At 36.9% G+C, this 26715-nt stretch overlaps 1 protein-coding gene across 3 annotated transcripts in view; it reads right to left on the bottom strand.

Annotated features, from left to right (window-relative positions):
* The window catches only part of Ogfrl1 (opioid growth factor receptor like 1), a 54759-nt gene that overhangs the window by 10177 nt on the left and 17867 nt on the right, over nt 1–26715 (bottom strand). The window contains exon 8 of one of the 3 annotated variants that reach the window (XM_048805629.1): nt 26052–26715. This exon is cut by the window's right edge and continues 5345 nt beyond it. The exons of the other annotated variants lie outside the window; for them this stretch is intronic. The gene's annotated coding sequence lies outside the window, so the exon portion shown is untranslated. Of the gene's footprint in view, nt 1–26051 lie in introns of those variants that run through there. 3 annotated transcript variants of the gene reach the window in all.

The raw sequence follows: 26715 nt of genomic DNA, 5'->3' as shown, positions 1-26715 counted from the left end.
CATGAATATACTGACAGGATATTTATATTCACACAATTTAAACATGCTCTACTGCTTAGATAGCTTTTTAAAATAAATCTTATGATTTCTTCTGAATAGCATTTTGTGTCTATTACTGGTGTAAAATATAAACATTTAAAATTATCACAATTTTCATAAATTTATATGCCATTTCTTCAGTCTTTAATAATCCAGGGTCCCCAACAACTGAAAGTGGTCAAGCTCTGTGATGTTTTTTTTTTTTCACATCCCAATTTTAGTAGTTGCCATTTTCTTCCCATGTTTTACTTTTCTTAAAGAAGCAGCTGCAATTTATCTTCTACTCTTGGACAGAATTTTGTACTTTGCTCTCCTAGTGCAAATCCTTCATGCAATCTACCACATCCTGCATTATATGTTTTTATACGTGCATGTGTGTTCCTCCCACACACTATGAAGATGCAAAGACAGATGTTATGTTTGCTAAACTCAAATCTCAGAGCATTAAATGCTCCTCGTTTCCTTCCTAAGAAGAGCAGCTGGTACTGGGACCCACTAAACACTCCGCCTAGCTGGCTTCGCTCAAAATATCTGCATCCTTCAGTTGCCCACTCTTGAGTTGTATATCCATCAAGTCTATCGTACTTATTCTCGCATCTTTATGCCAGTTTTACTAGTTATTGTAAGCATGTAATTCCATTAAATATTAAACAAACATAAAATGATTATAGCAGAAATGAAAATTTTATTTTTGTGGAATGTATCCTGAAAGCTTCCGGGGAAACCAGATAAAGGAAAAATGACAAAACAAACAAACACCCTGTCAAATTATGGGAAATACCGCTACACATAATCAAGGGGAAATTTTTAAACGTCTGGAATGATTCTGCATTCAGATTGGTCTCCAAAGTCTGTGCTCCAATCTTCATGAAATCATGGTTGAAATACGGTGTGAGAGATTTGGTTCTTTCAATAAGTTTCAGACCAAAGAAAAACAAAATAAAATGAAAGTCTTGGTTTTACATTAACAAATTCACAAATTAATTTAAGGGACAATATAATGTTTAAGAGCATCTTTTTGAAGCCATTTTTAAATATAAACTAACAAATCCTTGGTAAAGACCTCCTCCTGAACTTTGCCCTGATCCCTGCATTTTGCAGGTAAGATCAAGTTCAAAACAAAACAGAACAGAGCATTAAAAATCAGAAACTCGGAAAGGAGGGGATGGGAAAACCAAAATGTGAACCAAGTGCTGCCTATGTCCATGAGTCACCTTGTGGAAGACGCTGGAACAAATAAGGACTGAGAGACTGTGATAGAAAGCCTGTCATTTTGGCCTCTCAGTGTTGTTGGTAAGGCCAGGCACACACCTTTCATTCTGGGGCTGACCATACAAACAGCATGTTTTTCTTTTTGCTTAAGTTCATTCAGGTTGGGTTTCTTTCACAGGTTACAAAGAGAGTTTGGATTAAAAAAAAAATTAAGTAAAATAAATAAAAGACATACCTATTAATATATTAAGTTGTCACTGGGTAATATTATTGAATATCTCCTTCATGCCAGGCTTTAAGGATAGAACAGTGAATAAACCAGATCATAGTCCAGAACTTCCCAGAATTTGTAGGCAATGTCCCAGTGGTTAGAATGGATTTTATGTATAAATTTTATATATCTATCACACTAATATTTATATCATAATATAGTTGCATTCATTATGCAGTAGTGGTTGACAGATCCAATGTTAAAGAAGGTTAAAATATTTTTAAAGGAACAGCCATAACCCTTTAGTTAAATGCCAGTGAGAATAGCTTTGTACTCCAAATCGTCTCTCTGTGCCATTACCAAATTTAGAATTTGGCACTGGAAGAACTGTAAAACTTAATAAGTAAAGAAATTTCTTATGTTAGCATGATATAAAAATACAGAGAATAACCTCATTTGGTTTGGTTCCTGCTGATGACAGCACTTGTAGAATTTTAGAACTAGAAGAAGCCTAAAAGTCAGGAGGGTAAAGCACAGAAGAATTAACTAAGTGATTCATCCATGTTCAATCAGATGGGGAATGCAGCAGATCTGGGCCAGGTGTGAAGATACCTGGTAGGTCACCATCACTTGGAAGTGTATCACTGGCTTGTTACTAATAATAAAATGGGGATACTTGAAAATTATTACTTTAATCCACAAATTACATCAAATTTATGATTATTCCTGTGACACATTGTTCATTTGCATTCCAGGATTCTTTCTTAAGCTAGAGAGAAGAGGAATCAAACACTCCCTGGGCCTCCTGTGGGAGAGGGTGGGTAAATCGATAGCACCAGTCAAGTGTTTCTTGTCCTGGGGACATCAAGGCTGTGAGCTGGTAGGAGGGAAAAAAAAAAAAAAAAAACAGTATCCCAGTGTCTAGAGTTTTGTAGAAGGTTTTGTTTTTAAATCAATTTATAAAAAGGATAGGAAGGAGTCTCAATTTTCAAACAGCAAAAAAGGAGAAACTTTAACATGTGGTTATTAAATGGCCCATGAGAAATAAACCCACATCAAATGAAGTTGTTATTTTTGTAGAACCCTCTTTCCTTAAAGAGCAATCACACTGATCTGGAGGGAATTTTATTTTTATCCTTTCTAACTTAACTTCTGCTTACTGCAAAGGAAGCTAATATCTTTTCTAAACTTGGGCTTTATACCATGGTATTAGAACATGCCAACTAATGTCTTATTCAAATACCTTGGATAAAACAAAACATCATTGACTTGGGCCTGCTCCTGTAAACCTCAATTTTCAAAAGCTTTCAGTGTCAATTACCTCCCACAACAAAGCAGTCCACAAGCCTCTTGATAATGCTCGGAGTGTCATATCATCAATTGCAGGCCTGTTTATACTTCACAGTAAAATCTAATTTCTTGTAGTTACTGCTGAGAGTTAGGCTGCCTTAGTCAATTGAATTCCTAAAGAAAATGAGGACCTCAGAAGCAAAGCTGAACTTATTAAAACAAGCTTGCAATCAAAATTTCCAGCAGCAATGGGACTTTCTAATTCAGTTCATTCAATACATGCTACTCAGCAGTTTTAAGAAAATACTTTCTCGAATATAGTGAGGTCTCTTCCCATTAGAGGAAAAGGGTGGAATAGAATGTAATTCATACAATATTAATAACTTGCTCTACTTTACAGCTTAGTAATAAAGTTATTTATGCTGCCTGAGGCACTTCATGACATTAACAGTGGAAAGATAGCAGTAGACAGGTGGGCCAGGCTTGGGACATTTACAAATGACAGAAGCAGCTCTTCCCTGCAGGGCTTCGTAGCAGGACTATGTGGCCAAGGGGAATGACCCTGGGACATGCAGAAGAAGAGATAGTGACTCAATCAATCTCTGTCCTATCTTTTGGAACAAATGAAAAACAAAAATTGTAATTTAGAATAAGATAGCCTGGACATAGATCAGCTAGCAATCGCACCACAAATTCATCTCTTTCCCAAATCAAATATATTCTTTTAGGATTTAAGTTTTCACTAGCTCTTTGTACACTATACAAGTTATACTCTCAACCAAGCTACCCTCATACATATAGACATACTTTTTATCTTTGATTATGCCTTCCTTATATTCCTTTATCTGTGTGATTTTATATAGTTTCCTATATTTAATTTTAATCAGAAAGAAATAATCACATCTTATCCAGTGTTTTTCTTTTAAAAAAAAATGTTTATTTTTTAGTTGTAATTGGACACAATACCGTTATTTTATTCACTTATTTTATGTGGTACTGAGGATCAAACCCAGGGCCTTGTGCGTGCTAGGCAAGCGCTCTACCGCTGAGTCACAACCCCAGCCCCTTAGCCAGTGTTTTTCTCTTATAGCACCTGCCACAGTAGTAAATAAAAGACTGAGACTAAAGAAGTATTTGTAAATAATGAAATATGGTGCCAAAGTATTGTCTGATAAGAGGCTGTAATACGATAAGTGGTAGGATGTGCAAACAGAAGGAAGTCATGGCATAGGTAATTCAAAATAGTGGTTAATTTCAAAGTCACTTATATATTATATATATCTTATATATAATATGAATGTATTATATATATATATATATATATATATATATATATATATATATATATATATATATATATATACACTNTATATATATATATATATATATATATATATACACTTTGAAAATAACCAAGGCTGGCCACAGTTATCCCATTGATAGAGTAGCCAACAAGCAATGAGTCCTGTGCAGTGACTAGCCAAAGAAGAAAAAGACATTCGAAATATTTGTCATGTTTGGTCCACCCAACAGTCATCCCCCAATTCCTTAGCCTGCTCCCATGTACTTCTCTACCCAATTGTCTACAACCGTGGTGGGAAAGTGAATCTAGGCATTACTTAAGGCTTCTTGACTAATTTTCCTGTTACAGTCTGGCACATCTAAGGGCTGGTATCTCACTTACACTTGGCCAGTCACACCCTCTTTTTCCAGGGCTTTGAATTTCAGACCAGGTTATACAAAGGCACAAAAGAAAGAGAACATTCCAGGGCTGATATATACCCAAAATCTGCTCCTAGAAACTTCTGGAGATTCATAAGTCCCATAAATATCAAATAGGATTCTTATGATCCACCTGTAGTTTCTAATGAATTCATTTTTAATAGAATTTAATAGAGTTGTTTTCTGTTGTTTGCATCTTACCTACTATGTTGGACCAGTGTTCCCTGGGGATATGTGGAAACAGAAAACTAGGACACAGGCACAGTGTACCACCAGTAGCATCTGAGTGGATGCTGTGAGTAGAATCAGGGTCAGAGAAGGCACAGAAAGTGCCAGAAGGCTGCTATTGTGCACTGGTTAAAGGTAAAGAGGAAGGGAGGCTTCCACACAGAGTAAGGGCAAGTTAGCAGTCATAGAAAGAGGCATGTGTTCCCCGAGGGTTCAAGCCCCTGAGATCCCTGGATCCCTGGCAGACCATTTGCCACCCCTGCTTCTCCAAACAGCCCATGATATATTCTTCCCAGAACAGCCCTGGAATTTCATCACTGGAATAAGCTCTTTCAACTCTTTCAGAGCTTTTGAAAGAAAAGTATACTGGGTCAGGTGTGGGCTCTAGGTTCCAAATGCTTAGCTAAAAATCTCAGTCTACCACTTATTTAAATGCTTTTCTCTCTAAAGTGAGATTAATAATAGTTAACTCAATGAGGTTTCAATAAGATAATACAAGCATAGTATTCAGCAAAATGCCATTCTGATATATCAGACACAAACGTTGTCTGCCTCTTCAGATGATCTCCTCCCCTCATAGATCCTCACCCCACCCCAGAGCCCTGTTGCTAAGAATACAAGGCCCTCCCCATGACCACTCCAGGCAGCAGAGCCAAATACCCCTGACAGCCACTGTAGGTGCCTCCTGATGAAATCTGAAGGTGGGAGCAGATTCTGATCCAGGGGAAAGGGATGAGAGGGAGCCAGGCAGATTAAACCCCCTCCTTTCTGCATCCCTGGGTCACTCCGAAGCAATTTCTCCATGTGACCTGTTGGGGAAAGCCCTAGTAGACCTACTAAATGACCAGCTGTGTCCAGTCACAGCTGCCACCAGTCAGGATCCAGGAGGTCTTTCTCATCCCACTGATTCCTATCAGATACTGCAGCTTCCCTTCATCCTCACTCTGACTCCTCTGGGTTTGTACCCAAATAAAACTCAGATTTTAAAATTCCTCTTGGCTTTATTCTCCACATTCCAGGTAACACAGCCCCAAACAACTATTACTAGTGTTATTAGCTTGATTTATCAAGGAGCCAGAATAAAACAGAGGCAGAATACCTATCTTAATTCAAAACTAGATACAGAAAAACAGGTGAAATACTTAGGCACTTGGTGCTGTGACCTAAAGATTCTATTAGAGGATATTGAAGGTTTGGAGGTGTGTGTGTGTGTGTGTGTGTGTGTGTGTGTGTGTGTGTGTAATTGAACCCAGAAACTTTCAAACATGCTAAGTATGCACTCTACCACTGAGCTATATGCTCCTAGCTCATGATGGTTATTTTAAAGAATAAGACTACCTCTTAAAATAGTTTACTAATAAATATAATGCTTTGCAATAGGATGGTTTATACTAAAAGCATAGTTTTTTTTTCAAATATATATAGCAATTTTCAATCAAGATCTTAGAGAAACAAATACTGAGAAAAGCATTTACAGCCACCCCCTCCTCCATCCCCACTCCCCCTAACAGCCCCCCTTGCCCCAAAAAACTTTCCTAGGCCATATACCTGTTTCTTTCCCCACACATTCACACTCAAAGTCTTATTCTCTTGAAAAGAATCATTTAAAAGATAACTTGCAAAGAAGGTAATGTTATAAAGTATTTAATGACACTCAAAATAGCAAATAAGTAAGACAATTTATAAAGCTATATAACATGGTCTATATTAAAATACTGAAATATATCTTATGGCTGAAGAAAAATAAATAAAAATGTTCACAATCATAGCTTCTGGCTAACAAGAAAAAATGCAATCTTAAAAAGGTGATTAAGATAAGGACCTTGGATTCAGGCCAAACAGTTCAAACCCCTGCCCACTGTTTTCTAATTGTGTGTCCTTGGTCAAGTTACTCTATAGGCCGAGGGCTTTATCTCTGTGTTATAATAGATATAGGTAGAAAATAGGATAGATACAAGTTAGATATATAGAGCCACATAGAAAGTAGCTAGTATGGGTATAAGTATAATTGTCTAATAGGACTCACCTCAAAGGGCCATTCTGAGGAATAAACAAAGTCTTACTATCTCAGTAAATTTTACAGTTTCTCATCTACTTGTTAACCCTCAGTTTTGCTCTGTCCTATATTTTTCTCGTCTCCTATATCTATCACAATTCCTACCAGCTATCCCTCCAAAATAGAACCATGCTCTTCCCTCTCCATTACAGGCATCAACACCATCATCATCTCCTGCCTGAAATTCAGAAATACCCTCTAAGTGTTCCACTCTGCTCCCATATAATCCATTATCCACACCACAACCAAGTGATCATTCATGACATGAATTACATTTTTTTACTCCCTGCTTAAACTCTCCAAGGGCTCCGCATTGCACCGAAAGTAAGAGTGGAGCTAATTTCTGTCACCCACATGCTCTCATGACCTTGATCTTGCCTGTCCTTCTTACCCCTCCTCTTACTGGCATGCAGGCTCTTATCACACTGACCTCTAGCACACAATACTGGCCAGGTTTATGTTCTTCAAGAAAACCAAGTGCATTCCTATCTCAGGATCTTTGTGCCTCTTTGTCCTTCTGCCCAGGTGTTCTTCCTCTAGGTCTTTGCAGGACTTACCCCTTGTCCTCATTCAGGTTTTATTTTCAATGCTGCACTCTGGGGCCACTTTAAACACTCTCTCCTTAGTAGACCCCACAGCATCACACTATCCCTCAGTGCTGCATTATTTCCTCAAATGACATGCTATCTATAACTCTTGTATTTATTTAATTGTTTATTGCCTATTTGCCTCAGAAGCAGAGAGATCATCTATCTTGTTTACCGCTCTACTCCCAGGACTGAATGGACGAATGAATAAACCATGTGCGGGGCTCAGCATAGCATTATTCTCCCTGTCATTTCCCAATGGAGGGATCATGAGTTGTTTTTATAATGGGAAAAAAAATGAACTACTACTTCTTTAACCAGGAAGTGTTATTCCTTGAAAACATTCATCTGTCCTAATGCTAAGTTCTTGGAAAAAATGTCATTTTCTACATTCCTTTAGCAGCACTGTTGGATTTATTTCAAAGGGAGACCTAGATCTTTTCTTCAATACTTATCTTCTCAGGTCATTTTTTTATTATTATTTAACACATCATTTATTATTCAATGTATTTTTATTCTTCTAAATGTATTATGATATACTGACTTTTTAATTTACTTACTTTTTTTTTAGAGCTTTATGGTTATACATACTAGTTGGGTTCATCCCAACAAACTCATTTCTCAAGTGATTTTAAGCCAGTTCAGTCATTACTCAGGTGTTCAGTCCCCAAAGGAGGATTTCTGTTTCTTTTCATTAGTGTCTCCTTTGTCAGGCCTCTGCATTGCCTTGACCTGAACTCAAGGTCAGGGATGAGAGGAGAAAATAAGTTGGACATTGCCAGGAAGCCAATCTCTACTTACTCAATCAAGGGAACCAGATATTCCTGGCCAAGGGTCTGAAAGAGAATGAGGTGCTTGGAGAATCTGCATTAGTTCTGTATATTACTAAAACAATTCCCCAACCTGAACCTGAGTGATCTGAAAAACTCAATGAAAGTCCTAGAAGGAAGGAGAGAAAGTTCATCATCAGCCAGAAAACAATAAGCCTCTGATGACTTCGAATGTCACCCATGGCTGGCCACCTGGTGTAGTGAGTGCTGTTGCCCAGGGCTCTAAACTCAGTGTAGTCCAGATCCTGGCAAACCAAGTAACCTATGTCAGAGAAGTAGACTCAAAAGTAAAAGGTGTGTAAAAAGTTAAACTGTAAGTCAAAAAGTGCACAGATGCAGACGCTCAGTGGGTAAATTGCTTTGAAATTGATGTTGAATTTGCTTTGGGTTCATAATGGGACTTGATTATTTCCACATGGTACTTAACAGGCACATAAAATGCCACTAATATGAAAGAAATATATTTTAAATGTTTGTTGATGAGGGAAAGAATACATTCATATTATTAAAAAGGTCATAAAGGAATTTTATGAAAAACTTAAGTATATTTTCTCAGAATACTGATTAAAAACTCTTCAAATAAGGTAGAATAGCTTAAAATAGTTACTTAGTATTCAGATGTATCTAGTTGATTAGGATGGAGACTTTTGGTTTGTAAGAAACTATGCTAGACTTTTAAATGAATTTGGGTTATTTTAAAAATCTTCCAGCAGAACAATTACTAGAGGTCCGAGGCTCCTCAATCTAGACATTATTCATGGTCTTAATCAACCTCCAACATATAGATCCTTTTACCCTTGCACTGAGGCTTGCCTTTGTGCTCGTTGGATGTGGTAACATAAACCATAACCAAGCCATCACTACTCAGACAGCATGGTCTAATTGCTGATGCCTCAGCATTTGAAGTTTGTCTATCTGGGTTCAAATTCTGGCTAGGTCCCTTTTTAACTGTGTGATATTAAACAAATTAATTAATCCTTCTATGACTTTGCTTTCTCTAAAATATAATACTACCTACTTCAAAGGTTGGAAACCAAGGAAAAGTAATACAATCTTCTAAAGAATCCTTCTGATTTGCATTGATATGTAGTATCAACATATCAATAGGCTCAGACCACTAGAGCCTAGTAATTTGTACCAGCTTCACCTCTCTCCTCAGTTAACTCTGCTTAATAAAGGGCCTGGCACAAAGCAAATACTCAAAAGATGTTAACCAACATTAGCTGTTCATTTGGTTTCCTTAAAAGTAATCTCATTTCAACAAACCACCCCTGGGACCACAAGACTTGGGAGAATACCATCCAACCCAAGCCCTCAGGTACAGAACGGCAAGATCATTCGGGCTCAACTCGATATATTGTCTTGATAAATGCATGCCTCACTGCTTGGACCACATAATTACAGCCCTTATAACTAAAGATAGGTCCAGGCACTGAACTTGTCATTTGTAATATGATACTATTTAAGCTTTGCTTTTAATCTTTGCTTTGCTGTAGGAGAAACAAAAATGTTAAATGATCTCTGATGTTGGTATCTTTATGGACAGATAATTCCAGTTCCCAAGTTCCTTGATTAATGATATTTTTTGGTTCTTAGTATTAGGGTTTGATGGGTACACAATAACTTAGTGTTTATTTCCAATGCTACTCAGTATTTTCACAAAAGAAGTGTGGTTTTATATGGAAAGGCAGTATAAAAATATGGCAAAATTTAAACATCCTTTAGGTTTTACTTTTTACTAAAGCATGCTATATATGCCAAGAAGTACACACAGAAAGTACACACAAACTAAACACATCCATGTAAAATACCATCCAGATGAAGAAATAAAACACTATCAACATCCACAAGACCACCTTTTTTCTCTTGACACCAGCCCCTCCACCAAGGTGATGTCCACCCCAGCCTCTAACCCCACTGGTATGTTTGAGCTATGTCTGTGCTTGATGTGGGCAGGATCATAGAGCCTGAACTCTGTGTCTAACTTCCTCCACTTAGTGTTCTGTTTTGGAGAATCAGCTCTCTTGCCATGTATAGGTGTAGATGGTGCATGATAATTACTATATAGAATTCCATTCTTGATTATACTATAATTATGAATCCTGCTGCTGGGCAGTTTGAAGCTATGATGAATAGTTTATGCTTTTTGGTGCACATATGTACATACTCTGGTTGAGCATTCACCTAGGAGGTGATTACTGAGTTATAGGGCATATGTATGTTCTGTGTAGCCACTACTGACAAATATTTTCCCAAAGTGGTTATACCAAAGTACAGCTCACCGTGAATGAATGAACATTCCAGTTCCTTCATATTCTAAGCAATACTTGCCATTTTCCAGATTTTTAATTTCAGCCTTTCCCATAATTGTGCATCAGCTTATCTGATTTACTTCTAAATCCAATTTCTTAAATTTCCTCCCTTCTCTCTGTTGCACAAAGTCTGCAAATCACAGCATACTCTCTCATGATGCAGAATAACAAAGCAGCACAGCCACTCTGGGCCACCTTGGAGGACAATTTCCACAGAGTGACAAAGCCTAAAAAGGCACAAATATCACCAAGTAATAATAATGATAATAACAATAATCCTGGAAAAGCCAACTAGGGTTTCACTGAAGTTCTCTTAAGGAGATGGGGTTGGGAGGTGGCAATTCTGACATCCCACACACAACAGGACTTCCCAGGCAAACCCTCACAGCAGCTCTTTATTATTTCATTGTTAAGGCAGGTACCCCACTTTCTCCCCAGAATTCCCGTCTCTGTTTACTTCTCTTCCATTCTGAGGCTCCTCTCCTGTGTACCTATTTTTCTGTTATTGATTCTTTATGTTCAACTGTTGACTTCTGGATTCCCCCTCATTCCTCATCCTGGATAGCATTCTTCAAGTCCAAGATGATGGTCTGGTTTGGGAGGTAGAAGTCAGGACAAATCCCGCACATCATAACTGAATCCTTCCCTTTAATACATGTGTGGTGGGGGATTTTGAGATATCTGTGTTTGTGCCACACTCTTAGTTTTCACAGGTCTCCCATTCCAAGCGGGGCACTAGGCACTGGCACTTTCTTTCCATAGGTGTTTAGAACAGGCAGAGATCAAACAACCTGGGGTTGAAGACCTGTGCACTATTTCATAAGATCCTGCGGGGCATTCTGGAAGAAGCCAGAGGAATGACATCTTTGAGAAGCAGTGTTGCTGAGATGAGAGATTTGCTTCTCCTGTCATGGGAGAAGAACAAGAGATCTGAGGCCTCTGCAAGTGGTACTATGTGTGCTTTGCTCTGCAGCAGTGCCAGAAGCAACTGAATACAACTAATCTGTATATGAAGCCTCTGCACTAGTTGAAAAGGCACCTCCTCTAGGCAGTTGTGACCCAGCAGGCATATGGCTCGATTAGATGGTATTTTAACATGTCAGGGCACAGGGCCTGATGAGAAGGGTGCAGATCGACTCCAAGCTCCTCACTGGACACCCCCCCCCCCCCGCCCCGCCATCCAGCACTTCAGGCAGAAAATAAAGCACAACACTGTGTAAGGGTTCCCTGCAAAAATGTAACAAAACTTTGGATAGATGGCTTCCTGGTGCACCAGAGAGAAGACACCAAAGCTGTTAGCAAAAAGCCTTAGCAAAAAGCCTCTTGCTATGGAGCAGAGAATCATGCAACTTTAAGGAATCACTGATTTTGAAGTTTAACTGATAAGTCATCTGAGACCTCAATGACCCAGCAACTAGAGGCCTTTTTTTCCTAATCCCACACCACTTGATTTTCTGAATAATATGATCATGGGAGAATCATCCACCACAATTCTTATGAAAATTGGGTTCCCCAGAAGCCTAGTGAGGTGGGAGGGAGTCAGTGTCTGTCTAATTTGATTTAAAGACAAGAAAACTGGAACATTTATTATACACTTGAGTTTATTTGCTATACCTGTCATATCTGAATTATAGTTCTTTTTTTAAAAGGCTATTTTTTATTAGCCAAACTATAAAATACAACTTGCAAAATGACAATCAAATTACTCCTGGGTAGATATATATAAGTAGATTTTTATTTGGTCCACATGAACCTACACTCTTAACTTTGAATGCAATCCTGTCCAATTTTATTGACATGGCACCTAACAAGGGGTTATAATGCTTATCATATAAAACATGAGTTATCCAAGGTTATAGTGAGTAAAGTTCTGACATTTCCATGTGAGTACATAAGCAGATAACTTGTGAATATTTTATCTTTGATCCATTGCTTTCTTAGATGCCATTTTTTACATGAGAAGCAGAAATATATGAAATATTGCTGATATTATATTAATAGATATTCTGATCTATTTGCAAGTGTCTGCAACTGAGATGTTTATTTTGTGAATATACAGTAGTAATTTGTTTTATTGACATTAGAAAGTAGTACTTGAATAATGTATAGCCTGATTTGGGGACAGCCAAATTAATAATGATTGAAGTGAAAAATAATTTTGTATGTCATTGAGAGGACTAAAGTCAAAACAATCAAAAGCACCTAAGAAAAATTCATGTCATCTCATATAACCTAGGATAAGTATTATTTTCCCATTGCTTCTCCTTGTGAATAAAAATCTAGAAACTAAAACAAATATTAATTAAAAATACATGATAACCTTTTCTTGCAAACTTTTCATAGAAAGAACTAGAAGAATTGAATTATTGCATCTTATTTTATCAAATAAAATCACAATAAATAGTAAGAATGACAAAATTCTGACACTTCAATGAAGCTGTAGACTTTCAGTACCACTCCTCCGAAAAATTCAAAGTACTTGAAAATGGATTATCATAACATATTCTCTTTTCACAAATGATAAAAGACAAATATTAACTATCCTCAGTGCATAATAAAGGCAACTGGAGCACATTTTAATAGATTCCTCAAGACCACAGTCAACCGTTGAATTATTCATATACACATTCACTTTAGTGCCTCCATGTTTTTATCATAGGATGCTTTTTCTTTATTCTCTATGTTTCAAGAATCTTATGTTTTAAGAGTCAACTGAAATATTAATGCTTGTATTGAACACCCCCCCCAACACACACACACACACACACACACTCATCTTCAGGCACAAATAAATAACTGAGCTGGCTATCATTTTTTAGTTCCTGAGTCTCATCCCTTTGGATTTTGAAGAATTTACTTATGCCCAAATACAAGCCAAATTGGATGCAAAATACACCAGAAATAGCAATCATGATTGTATTGGGAGTGCCCACTTGTCGGATTTTCCATATTGTCCAAATTTTCTGTAAAGGTCATATAATAATCAGAAAAGTAAAGCAAAGTTAAAACTGGGGAGGGGAGATGACATATTAAATTCTATGAGGCATCAATTTAATTTATAGCTAAGAAGAAACAATATTCCAAGTCTAGGGCATAGAAGAGACATTTGAGAAGGGGAGAAAAGGCTTTGGATAATGAAGGGACAAAAGACCCCCCCCACACAAATTTTACCTTCTTCACATGTTACATCAAGATGCTATTCTACTCCCCTGGCTGAGTGGGGAATACCTGTTTCAAGAATGGGTAGGACAATAGGCCAGATAGACAGATGGCTACTGAGAAAACAAACATTTTCCCTACATAAAATGGCTGAAGTCTTGAGAGTCTCCTGCAGAGAAGACTCAGTGAAGATTTACTCTCAAATGGTTGGAGTCTGAGTAGAACTTTCTGGTCTGAAATGTGAAGCTGAATCCAATGAGCTGGTAATACCACCTGCTCCTAAGAACTAAGTAGGAGAGAGGACAAACTGCCAAAAGAGGCCCCAAGGCTTAGTGACTCAAAGAAGATGAAGTTTATCTCTCTTGTAAGCTTGGTGTAGTCAATGGAAGTTCTGCCTCAGGTAGTCATTTAGGTACTGAGTTTCATTCCATAATTTCTTTCACAGCAGAGGCATTAAAAAAGAAAAGAAAAAAACAATTATAGGCCCCTGGGCAAATCCAGACTACCACCTCTTTTTTTTTGTAAATAACATTTTATTAGAACACAGCCAAACCTATTTATTTTTATATCATCTTTAGCTGTTTTCACACCACTTGGCAGGAACTGAGTGGCCATAAATCTGAAAATATTTACTATTTGTCCCTGTAGAGAAGTTTGACTATGCTTGCTCTAGGGCATTGGCCTTGCTGATCAGTGGAGGTGGACTATCGGTATATTTAAGTTCCCACCTGTGAAAGGAAAAGAGCACATGGTCAACATTACAGGGCCCAAGTCCAGGGGTAGCACACAGCACTGTCTCACCTCTGCTGCAACAACATGGTTACAAGTCTTTGTGTAGTTGTAAGAGGCTGTGAAATGCATCCTAAGCTGAACAACCAGGTGAAGCTATAGCTTCATCAAATGAACCAGGAGAATAGGCTTTGGACAGCTAAGAGCTAATTACATGCTACATTTATTCAGTCCATCTCCCTCAACTTTGATCCTTTTAACATATATCTAAATATACATCAAGTCATAGGCAAAAGTTCACATTTTTGTCCACACAAGAAGTGTATTTTTGCTACAACCAAGACAATATACTTCATAGTAATGCCTGTCAAAGAGAATATTGAGATATAATTTGGTGTAAGAAGAGAGCAAGTATAAGAGCTATAGTGGCTGTCCAGCCACCCCAAAGATAGATTGTGCTTTGATGGGACCATGCAATGAAATAGCAAGCTGGTCATACACAAAATATTTGAGACCCATTTTCAAAAGATTGACCATATACAAAAATATCCCTGAAGCCTCCAATAAGGCTCAATTTAAAAAGGAAAAAAGTATGTATATAAAAGATCTAATGAATAGTCACAATTTCCAAAGGGGACTTTACAGTCCATTTGTTCTACTACTATATGCGATTAGAAGTTAAAAAGGAATCTAAGCTAATCTTTCTTCTAGGATGATTCCCTGAAGCAAGTTTTACTACCTTCTTTGATTCCATTTTAAATGTCTAGAGTCATATGTTCTCCTAATCCTTCTGCTGGAGGCAATTCAAAATCCAGCAGGAGATTTTCCCAACCCTTGCGGTATACAATGCAATAGAATGAATAATGAGGTATTCAAGGATCTAATCCTCACTCTTCTGCTTCTCAACCACATGAACTTGCATAACTGCCTCCACATATTTTTTCAAATTGCATATTTCCCTGCTATTATTCAAGGGAGAAACAAAGATGTCATAGACTGGGGCCCAGCCCTACACGTTATAATCTAACATAGGAGCTACTGCAAGAAATGCTTAGGTACATGGATCCCATCTGTTGAGAGGGATGCTGGAGGAGGTGCATGTAAAGATCTGCAATGTAAAGAAGGAAACAGATGGAAAGTAGAAAGGAGACACTCAAGGAATGACTGGTGGTCCATTTCAGCTAGAACATGCATCATTCACAGAACAGTGGGAGACTGGTTAAGAAAAAAAGAATGGAATCAGGCCTGGGAAACTAAAACTGAAGGTTTTGAAAATGGGTAATTTGATATAGGAAAGACTTTAGAAAGATTACTCATGTGGTAATAGTCACATGGGTGACTGTGAAGCAAGAATAAAAGTCAGGCAGTCAGTGTAGAGAGGTAGCTGGATTGGACTGAGAAAATGGAGGCTGATTTGGTTCTGGGAGGCTGGAGACAACGCTTGGGAGATTGGAATATTAATGCATCCACAGCGCTTTGATTACTCAGATTACCTGCCTATACCACCCCTCCCAGAAGGCTGTCAATGAAGCACCCCTTGAACAGACAGGGAGCTGCTAGTTAATGCCCCTGGGCTGCAACTCCCTTCCTGTCCAGCACTCCACCTTGACCCTTTCAGTCCACCTGCTCACCTCCCGGCCATCCCACGGACATTTCCCATTCACAAACGCAGGATGCAGGGGTGGGGTGGGGGTGGAATGAACAACATAAGGGAGATGAAAGCAGGAGAACAAAGGAAACTTTAGATGTATTAAAAGGGTTGGAACTTCCTCATCCCAGGGATTCCGCCTTTCCGTCCTCTTCTTCCTCCCAAGAGAAGTCCATTTTACTAGTCTTTAAATAAAATTTCTTGAATTTCTACTCTATGCTTGCCTTGCTAGTGTTATACTTCAACATTTGAGGGAGCAGAACTTGTTCAAGGGAATCAGTAACCAGTGGTATCAACTGGACTGGACATAGGGAGACTGGTTAGAAACTAGGCAGGGATCTATGAGAATAAAACAGATGTGGAAGAGATAGTTAATAAGGAACAAATTCAATGACTTATTTTCCCTGGGCTGAACATGATACAATTGGTTATTTTAGAGATGCTATAATCAAAAAATGATGAAGCAGAAAATAAAACACTTAAGATGACAGAAAAAAAGAATATTTCAGATTTATATGAACAGAAAAAGAACCGACTAAAAAATGTGTTTAATGCTTAATTTGATGTTTATGGGATTTTTAACTGTTTTGTAAGCTAAGAAAGACAATAAAACTGAAATGGGGATGATATAGGACCAGGTTTGTCTTAGTAAGAGAAGAGAGGTCTGGGGAGGGAATTAATACCCTCTCTAGGGCCTTCATATTTATTCCAAGTTAGATGGACCATTTAGATTCCATTTTTAAAATGTTTTTTGACTGGGGCAATAGTGTTTTTCCTCCCCCTCCTTTTTTTTTTTTTTTTTTTTTTTTTTACTTTATTGAACTACATTTTGCATATAATAGAATGCACATATTTTAAGTGAAGAGTTGGATGAGCTTTGATTATGTATATACCATGTAATCTCTATAATTAAGCACTAAAATACTTCTGTCATCATCCCTCCCACACACCTTATCCCAACTCAATTCCGCCTTAATTCTTGGCAATCAATTCCAGCCCTTCTCAGGCAACTGCTGACCTGACTTCTGTCCCAATAGGTTGATTTGCTGGTTCTAGAGTTTCCCCAAAATGCAATCATACAACAGGTATTCTTTTGTAACTGGCTTCTTTTCCTCGGGATGTTTTTGAGATTTATCAACATTATTGCAAATGGAAGTAGTTTATTCTATTTTATACAAAGTGAGCGTTATGAAAAACCCACAGCCTTTTCATCCATTTATCTCTAAATGCATATTTGAGTTGTTTTCAGTTTGGAGCCATTATGAAGAAAGCTTCTGAGAACATTAGTGTACCAGTGTTTTTGTGGACATAGGCTTTCATTTCTTTGGGATATAGTTTTTCATGTATTTCCTTATGACTTAAGCCTGAGTTATATGGAAGTATGTTTAATTTTATAAGCTGACAAACTGTTTTCCAAAGTAGTTACAATATTTTACATTCCCAACAGAAGTGTGTGTGAGTTCCAGTTGCCCCAATGTTTTTCCAATACTTGATATTGTCAGTCTTTTAAAATTGTAGCCATTATAGCAGTTTACAGTAATACCTTAGTATATTTTTAATTTGCCCTTTCCTGAGGATATGATGATAGACGATATATTCCTGTCTAATTTTTTTTTCATATTCTATTGGCCTCAGTGTGTGTATGTATGTGTCTCTGTGTACCTATACATATATATTAGAAAGCAGAAATCTTTTACAGATTACCCACTGTAGCTATACTGTGTCTATGTATGTATGTATGTGTGTGAAGTGCCTATTCAAATCTTTCATCCAATTTTTTTCTATCATATTTTATTTTTGAGTTGTGAGAATAAATTACTCATTTGGGATATAAGTTCTTTGTCAAGTATGTATATACTATAAACATTTTCTTCCAGTCTATGGCTTGCTTTTTCATTTGATAATGATATCTTTGGGAAAGCATAACTTTTCAATTTTAATAAAGTACATTTGTCAAATTTTTATGGTTACCGTTATGTCATATCTACAAAATCTATGCTTTCCCCCAAATCTTGAAATTTTTTTCTTCTAGAAGTTTTATATATTCAGCCTTTACTTTGGTCTGTAATTCACTTAGAGTTTACTTTTGGAAAAGTATGAATAAGGGTCAATTCTCATTTTTCCCCATTTGAGTATCCAGGTGTTCTAGCATTATCTACTGAAAACACTATCCTTTTACCAAATTACCTTGGTACCTCTGTCAAAAATCAACTGACTCTGTAGGTGATGGTCTATTTCTGAACTCTTTATTCCATTCCATGGAGTTATTACTATATCCAAAATCACACTAACTTGATTATGTAGCTTTAAAAAAAAGCTTGAAATCAGGAGATGGAAGTCCTCCAAATTTATTCTTCATTTTAAGAATTATTTTGGGGCTGGGGATGTAGCTCAAGCGGTAGCGCGCTCGCCTGGCATGCGTCCGGCCCAGGTTGGATCTTCAGCACCACATACAAACAAAGACGTTGTGTCCGTCAAAAACTAAAGGAAATAAATATTTTAAAAATATCTCTCTCTCTCTCTCTCTCTCTCTCTCTCTCTCTCTTAAAAAAAAAGAATTATTTTGAGGGGCTGGGGTTGTGGTTCAGCGGTAGAACACTCACCTAACACGTGCGAGGCGCTGGGTCCAATCCTCAGCACCACATAAAAATAAATAAATTAAATAAAGGTATTGTGTCCAACTATAACTAAAAAATATTTTTTTTAAAAAGAATTATTTTGATATTTTAGGTCCTTTATATTTTCATATATCTATTAGAATCAGCTTGGCAATTTCTACAAAGAAATTCTCTGGGACTTTGATTAAGCTTGCATTGAATATATAAATCTGGGGAGAATTGGTACCTTAACAATACAAGTTTTCTAATCCAAAATATTGCATATTTTTATTTTGTCTATTAAATTTCTTTTAACAATAATTTGTAGCTTTCAATGTACACATCTCACAAATATTTTGTTAAATTTATCCTTACACATTTTAGGTGGCTGTCTTAGAAATTGACTATTAAAGAAAGTAATCTTACCCATTATTTGTCAGTTTTATTAGCTTAATTCTCAGAATAACAATTTCTTCATTTCTGATAGTGGAAGAGGGGTTGTAATGGGGAAGGATATTTCCCAACTACAAGCATTTCCAATTAGAATATAATTTCCTGCCATACTAGGAAAAGAAATTACTATAGGAAATCTCACTCAACCCCAACTTACAAGATTGTCAGTACATACAAACACAGGGGAAATTGTATAAGTGAACAGGTCTCCCTGCTGTCAGTTATGAAGCTACTTACCAAGATAATTAGGTCTTTAAGACAGAAAGCAGCTCTTTTTATAGATTACCCAGTGCACATATAGTTTCCACTTAAAAATTATCTGATTTATCACATTAATGGGTACTATGATTTTCCTAGTGCTGGATATTTCTTTTAGCAGAATTCCCATACTTTAGTTTGAATCAGCAGTAGCATTTGTGCAATTATGGAGTGCTTGTAGGAAGTCTAAAGATTCAAAGTAGGTAGAAATGTTTTATCAGCAGAGTTTTACCTAGATAGACAAAATTGTCTTAAAAACACTTCTGGGAAATCTAACTACCTCACTGATCTTTTTGCTTTCCAAACAAAAATGTTGATGATAAAGAGAAAACTAAATTTCTGAAGCTTTAAACATCATATTATTTCTCTTGCCAAATCCCCTCATGGGTATTTTATAGGTTTTCCTTAATCTGAAAAGTAGATTATCCAAAATTCTTGAAATAATTAAATTATAAATAAATATAATGCCATGTTAACTTATGTAATGCTTCTTCTATTTGTGATCTTAATTTTTTCTCATATCTATTAAATTAGATAAAGAAGGATTGGATATTCTCCAATCAGAAAACAAACTCTTAAACTAAACAAACTCTATATAAAATATTACATAAAAACCTGGCTCAGTATCTTTTCTTTCTTCCATATCTCCCTTACCTCCTTTTTCTCCTCATTTTGATTTTGGGCTTTAAGAGAACACTCATAAAACCACCAATATTAAAGAAATACTAGCAGTAATAGTAGTTATATTTTTTACTCTAGTTCAGAAATAAATATTGTAATTCTATAACTTTCAAGACCCTGCAAAGTGAGTATTATTATTTCCACTTTTACAAACAATTGAAACCCATAGTGTTAGTAGCTTTCTGAAGATCACAAAGTCATATTAAGATGATGAGATTCAATTCAGAGCCAAATCTCTCTTCCTTAAACAGATGCCTCCTATCAGGCACGTGGCTCTATAGGGGCTTAGAGTCTAATTGACATGGCTTTTGTTGGTAGGAACCTCAAAACTTAAGGCTATAAGCTCCACCAGGAACACCATCAGATCTAAGCCCAAATAGTCAGATGAGACCATCAAGCTTTAGTGGTTACCAATTGTGACACCCAGCTCTTCATCATTTTGACCAAAAGACCTGACAAGAACAACTTAGAGGAGGAAAAATTTATTGGGGCCCATGGTTTCAGAGGTTTAGTCCATGGTTGGCGGGCTCCATTGCTCTGGGTCTGAAGTGAGGCAGAACATCGTGGTGGAAGGATACAGCAAAGGAAATCTTCTCATCTCTTGGCAACCAGAAGCAGAGAGACGGAGAGAGATGAAGTGGCCAGGGACACATTTGATCCAAGGCCATACCCCCAGTGACTACTCCTCCAGCTATGTCTATAATTACCACCCATTAGTCCAAATTATTAATCCATCAAATAAATTAATCCAATGATGAGGTTATAGCTCTGTAATCTAATCTTTTTACATCTGAACATGCCTGCATTGCCTAACACATAAGCTCTCCAGGGGCATTAAAGATCCAAACCATAATATCAGTCCAGGGAGCAGCCAAGCCCAGCCACTCCACATTGCAACCAGAGAATATCCAGAGGACATAGATCTTTTTACCTTTTCTCTGCTGCCCTAAATAGTCAATGAAATCTCCTGAATGCCCCTCTAAAAGTCATCTTGGTCAAGAAAAGAGAAGTCAGTATGAAATCTAAGTGACTAATAATTTATTGAAAGATACAGGTTATTTCCAAAAAAGTTGTTATGCTGGCTCTGAATCAACTTTTGAATAGTCTGGATGTCTAAACTAAAAGAAACACAAACGTGAAGTCATACAAAAACTTACTGTTGTTAAGTTTAAGATGTCCTTAACAATCAGCAGGGTGGGGCTCATGAAAATTAGACGAACTATTAGGAAATAGGTGCTACATTTCCTTTAGATATCTGAGGGTTTGTTGTTGTTATTGTTTTGGGTACCTGGGATTGAACTCAGGGGCGCTTGGCCACTAAGCCACATCCCCAGCCCTAATTTGTGTTTTGTTTAGAGATAGGGTCTTACTGAGTTGCTTAGTACCTTGCCATTACTGAGGCTGGCTTTGAACTGGAGATTCTCCTATCTCAGCCTCCAGAGCCTCTGGGATTACAGGCACATGCCGGCTAGGTATCTGAGTTTTGTGCCTCACTGAACTCTATATTTCTATTTCATTATCATAAGCTAAAGAAGGACAAACAAATGAGGAACCACCCTTTTCACAAAGTCAAGTTAAGCTCAATTGTTTTCTAAGTCTATCTATAAAAAGAGCCTTTCTTAGGATGGCTTATAACGGAAACTTATGAAAGCTAAAGGAATTTGAGTGAACATTTACTTCCATACACTAAAACTTCCTTAGGACTTTCATTTGAGGAAATTTAAAGTGAGTTTTTAGTTTCAACTTGGTTGTCAACATGCAGAAAAAAGAAAGGATTAAATCAAAGAAGCATTAAACATGAAGGAAAAAAAGCTATTCCTTAAAGAGTAGCCTTTACTGCTGGGCATGGTGGTGCACTCCTGTAATCCCAGCAGCTTGGGAAGCAGAGGCAGGTGGATTGTGAGTTCAAAGCCAGCCTCAGTAATGGCAAGGCACTAAGGAACTCAGTGAGACCCTGTCTCTAAATAAAATAAAATGCAAAATAGGGCTGGGGGGTGTGGCTCAGTGGTGGCCGGCCCCTGAGTTCAATTCCCAGTACCAAAAAACGAATAGCCTTTACTGTCAATCAGAATTGTCTAAATTGTTTAAAAAAAAAAAATCAGGCTTGCTCTGAACTGTCAAGAGAATTGCCTTTATTCTGACATACATTCCAGGTGATTTTCCTACAAAGAGACTTCCATCTCATGCTCACACTTGATTATTTCTGTATGCAGCATTCAGGCAGTCGCTGAAACAGGAGGTACTTTGTAGATCTACTGAATATGATTTTTACATTATTTAAAATTTCAAAATTTCAAGCCAAGCAGCAAATGTGAAACCACATGCCCCCATTCCCTTTTTTTAATCTTGACTTTGAACCTCTGTTCGGTGAGTTTAGAGCCAACTAACGATATTTGTTGCTACCTGACACAAGAAACCAGGAAGGGCTATGATCTAAGTTTGCAAAACAAATACTAAGTACTTATGAAAGGTTCCAATATAAATCTTTGTACTGCCATATAAACATTTCATTTTTTTAAGAGAATTTTAATATTTTTATTTTTTAGTTCTCGGCGGACACAACATCTTTATTTGTATGTGGTGCTGAGGATCGAACCTGGGCCGCACACATGCCAGACGAGCGCGCTACCGCTTGAGCCACATCCCCAGCCCTAAACATTTCATTTTTAAAACTGTTTGTCTTGAGGAAGATATCTTCTTTCAGCAATAGATCAGAAATAGCTGCCCTCACTCATATACATCTGTTGATAGATATTATTGCTAAACATTTTTTAACTTCAAGGACTATTTATTGAGTGTTTATGATAGACCTTATACTAGACACCCATAGATATCAAATTATGCTATGGAATTTTTGAAGATCCCATTCTCCTTTGGGGGCAGAGGGACGGATCCAGAATCATCTGCAATTGACAAAGTCTATGGAGGCAGTGAAGGTGAGGAGGAAGCAGTGGATTAGAGACAAATTCAAGGAGTAAAATCAGTGGAATTTGTTTTCAAATTGGGTAAGTTGATGAATAAAGCCAGGAAAATATCCTGATCTCCAGTGTGAGGATCAGGCAATGCCATTTAATGAGATTAGGAAATGACAGGTTAGGGCAGCACAGTATAGGCTCCATTTTACCCAAAACAAGCTCTAAAAGGGCTGCTGTGTACAGTGAGGCACTCTGTCAGAGATGATTGTGCTCAAATATTATTTCCAAGCCCAAAGTTTCTTTCCCAAGTGAGAACAATTGAACACATCTCAGAATCTGGTAATCATGTGCCAAGTGTTGAGAAAGCCTCTTTCATGAACAGGACTCTGGTCTTGAATTTCTACAACAGTATATGCCAACCTACTGCCTGGATTGATGCTCTTGAATCCATTCTGATTAACAGGGTGTAGACTGAGTTAAAAGGGGCCACACACAGTACACAGTAGGTCCACTGAGTAGAAAGCCCCAGCGGTTGGCCAAGTTCCACCTCAGATTCTTGCAACAGCAGCCTTTGAGGGGTGGAGGTCATGACACCTCTCCCACCTCAGCTTCATATCTGTCCAATTAAGATCCACATTCTCCTAACTATAAAAATCTGTAATTTCTCTTCCTGTGTCTGGACATTGAAACAGATAAAATTAGGGAAAATGCTTGAATTAAATCTAGATTTTTATTTTCTAAAGAAATTAAACATATTTACTTTCTACTCAAGTCAAAGTTTATTTCATATTTCATTCATAGTACATATGTGGCATTCTGAGGGATAAAGAGCTGCCAAAGACAATCATCTAAGATCTGAAATGACCCCATTTTAATGTCATGCAATGAAAATACCTGCAGTTTAGAAATGTGAAAGTTGAATATTTATTTAGCATGTCATCTGTCTGGCTCTGATTATAAGAAAACAATGGCAATTAGGCCGTGTGTTCAAAGAATCAGTCACATACATTCTTAAATAGTGTTAACTTTTAAGTGGCTTTAATTTAAAAATTAAAGTTTATTGCCTTCAGTAAGAGTCCAACTGATACTGTCCTGAAATAAATAGGTCTCCTGATTGATTAAAAGACTGAACCTCTGTCTTATATTCCAGCTATTCTCTTAGTAGACAAGGAATCATTAAAAAATATATATTATATATGTGTGTATATATATATATATAAACACATAGTGAAGGAAAGTAATGAATGGCTGTTTGGTACATTACATTCACAAGTGATGGAAATTTTTTATAAATATCAGTATGTCTCAATTCTATAACTGATAGCTTTTTTGGTAAAAATTACATTAAAATTACAAGTGAAACTTACTACACTTGCTTCAATCTATAAATCTGATTAACATAGATTAGATTGGTTTCCATTAATATAAATGTTCTACAATTCCTCTTATGACAAAACATCGCATTATTTTCTAGAATACCTGCAACTAACTATGATCAAGTGTCTGAAATATGTCCCTGGGGTTTCACACCTTCTCTAATCTTTCCAAGAACTCTCAAAGTAGATATTATTACCAATGAGAGCCCAGAGACTCAGAGAATTTACATGGCCTCCCCAAAGCCACACAGTCTGTTAAAAGTAATGATGTTGCCATGTGTACCCAAGTCCATCTGACTTCAAAGTCTGTTCTATCCCCATTAAACAAAATGTCTTTGCCCTTACTTCACACCCCACCCCCAGCTCCGGGTTTTTTCTTGAACTTTCTTACACCGTTAAATCATCCACTTAAAGATGTCAAACAATCTCATTGTGCAAGGATTGCTGTCAGATCTCATTTGACTCACCTTGCCTACCATTTTTCCTGTTTACTCTTTCTCTAGCCTCTTCCTTTTCCAAAGCTGAGAGTAGATTAAATCAGCTACTTCAACTTCAGTAAAAATATACCATATGCCACTTGGAAACAGAATATTTTTATATTTCTGGGTAGTGTTTAATCTGCAACAGGGTTATAAAAAATAGAAAGATACTAATAGAGACAAATCAATAAACTTGGTCTCGCTAAGTCAAGTCAAATCCATGCTGGCTCTCTAATCTGACTCTTTAGTATCCTACTTTAAAATGCTGTTCCAATTAATCCTACATATTCATGGGGATAATCCCAAAGGCAAGATAATCCTCATGTGTGTTCCCTTTAATAGGCTGACGACTCAGCCACCACTACCAAAACCTAAATTCACTCACAGGAACCAACTGCCCATCAGCACTTTCATCCAGGTTGGGATGTCCTTCCACTCCTGCAACACCAGCAAGCCTGCTTTGCATGCACTTGAGCCTTAAAATAACGGAAATGTTGTAAATCTTTTTTTTCCACATTCTCTCCCTTATTAAATTTTACATTCTTGTAGAAATGCAAGCTCAGTCCTGCATTTCTCACTATTCTGAGAAATTCCATTTTCTCCACATTTTAAATTGCCTTCAGATACTCACTGTGTGCAGAAAAGAAAACCCTTCTATCTTCTGCTACCAGAATGTTTCCATTCTTCCTCTATGACAATAATTGTTTTTGTGTGTTCCTTTTTCTACTAAGCAATTCATCCAAAAGTTTTCAGTTAAAACCTTGCTCAATCACCACTATGGCTACTTTTTTTTCTATCAGTTTCTCAATTATGCCCAATGTGAACTTACTCTCTTTGCACAATTCACCCTTAGCTCTCTCATCTTCTATTTTCCTGCCTGGATAGGTCAATGTACTTGAACCAAAATGTCCTGCTTTTCCTCTTTTCTGTCCCCATTGTCCTGAGATTCCCAGAGCAACCTCTCCTCTTTGAGCTCACAACTGCATTTTTCTTAATCAAAAACTTGACTTCCTAAAACATTAGCCTGCTTAATGAAGAAAAAAAAGCCATCTCCATTAGTTATTCACTGTCATTAATCTATATAAAATATACCTTAAAAATCTGCATGGAAAAGTTAAAAAAGAAAACAATTAACACCTGAGTATATTTATATGTTTTCTGTCTTATAAAACCTCACAATACAAATAACTTCATATGTAAATAAGATTTCACCCTTTGCAATAAAATATTTATTTCAGAGGATAAAGGAAATAATGTTAACCTTCTATGTTAATCATAAAAATGTTTAATCACAGGAAAACAGCAAGTCATTTTTTTTCCAGCTCTAAAAATATTTTAATCATGCAAAATCAACATAATGGACTCTAGAACAATGCTAAAATGGTACCTAAGATGAATTGGCTTTTATTAGCTTTACAGGATGTATATTTGGCAATAGTTATTAAAAATAATTACTCTAAAGGAATTCTAAATATATTATTTTAGAAACAATATTTTAAAATACAGCAGTAAGCAACAGAAACTATTGCTCTTTATACATTTTTGGCATAACACTGCCATACAGTTACAGAATTATAAAATAAGTATTTTATAGTACCATACAGATCCAGAAACTGGTTACAACTTCTACCACATACACATGGTATTGGTACTAACAAACATGCATAGCATTCTGTAGTTCACACTGCAGTTGAATACAGAGCACAGAGAAGGCCCAGTGGCCACTGGATAATCAGAGCTTATGTGACAAGTAAAACACTTCTTTGTAAGAATCATATCCGGTTTCCTAAATATTCAAAATATAAAGGACACGATAGTTTCCAACTTTAAGTAGTGACTACACTTAGCCAGACTGATCGTCTTAGATAATACAAAAGATAAGACAATATCCTACTTGGGAAACAGATAAAAGCCCTTTTTAAGAAAAGGGGGG

This window comes from Marmota marmota, unplaced genomic scaffold, assembly GCF_001458135.2.
Source record: "Marmota marmota marmota unplaced genomic scaffold, marMar, whole genome shotgun sequence".
Lineage (NCBI taxonomy): Eukaryota > Metazoa > Chordata > Mammalia > Rodentia > Sciuridae > Marmota > Marmota marmota.
The sequence above is the reverse complement of the archived record's forward strand: the minus strand, read 5'-3'. Positions and strand labels throughout refer to the sequence as shown.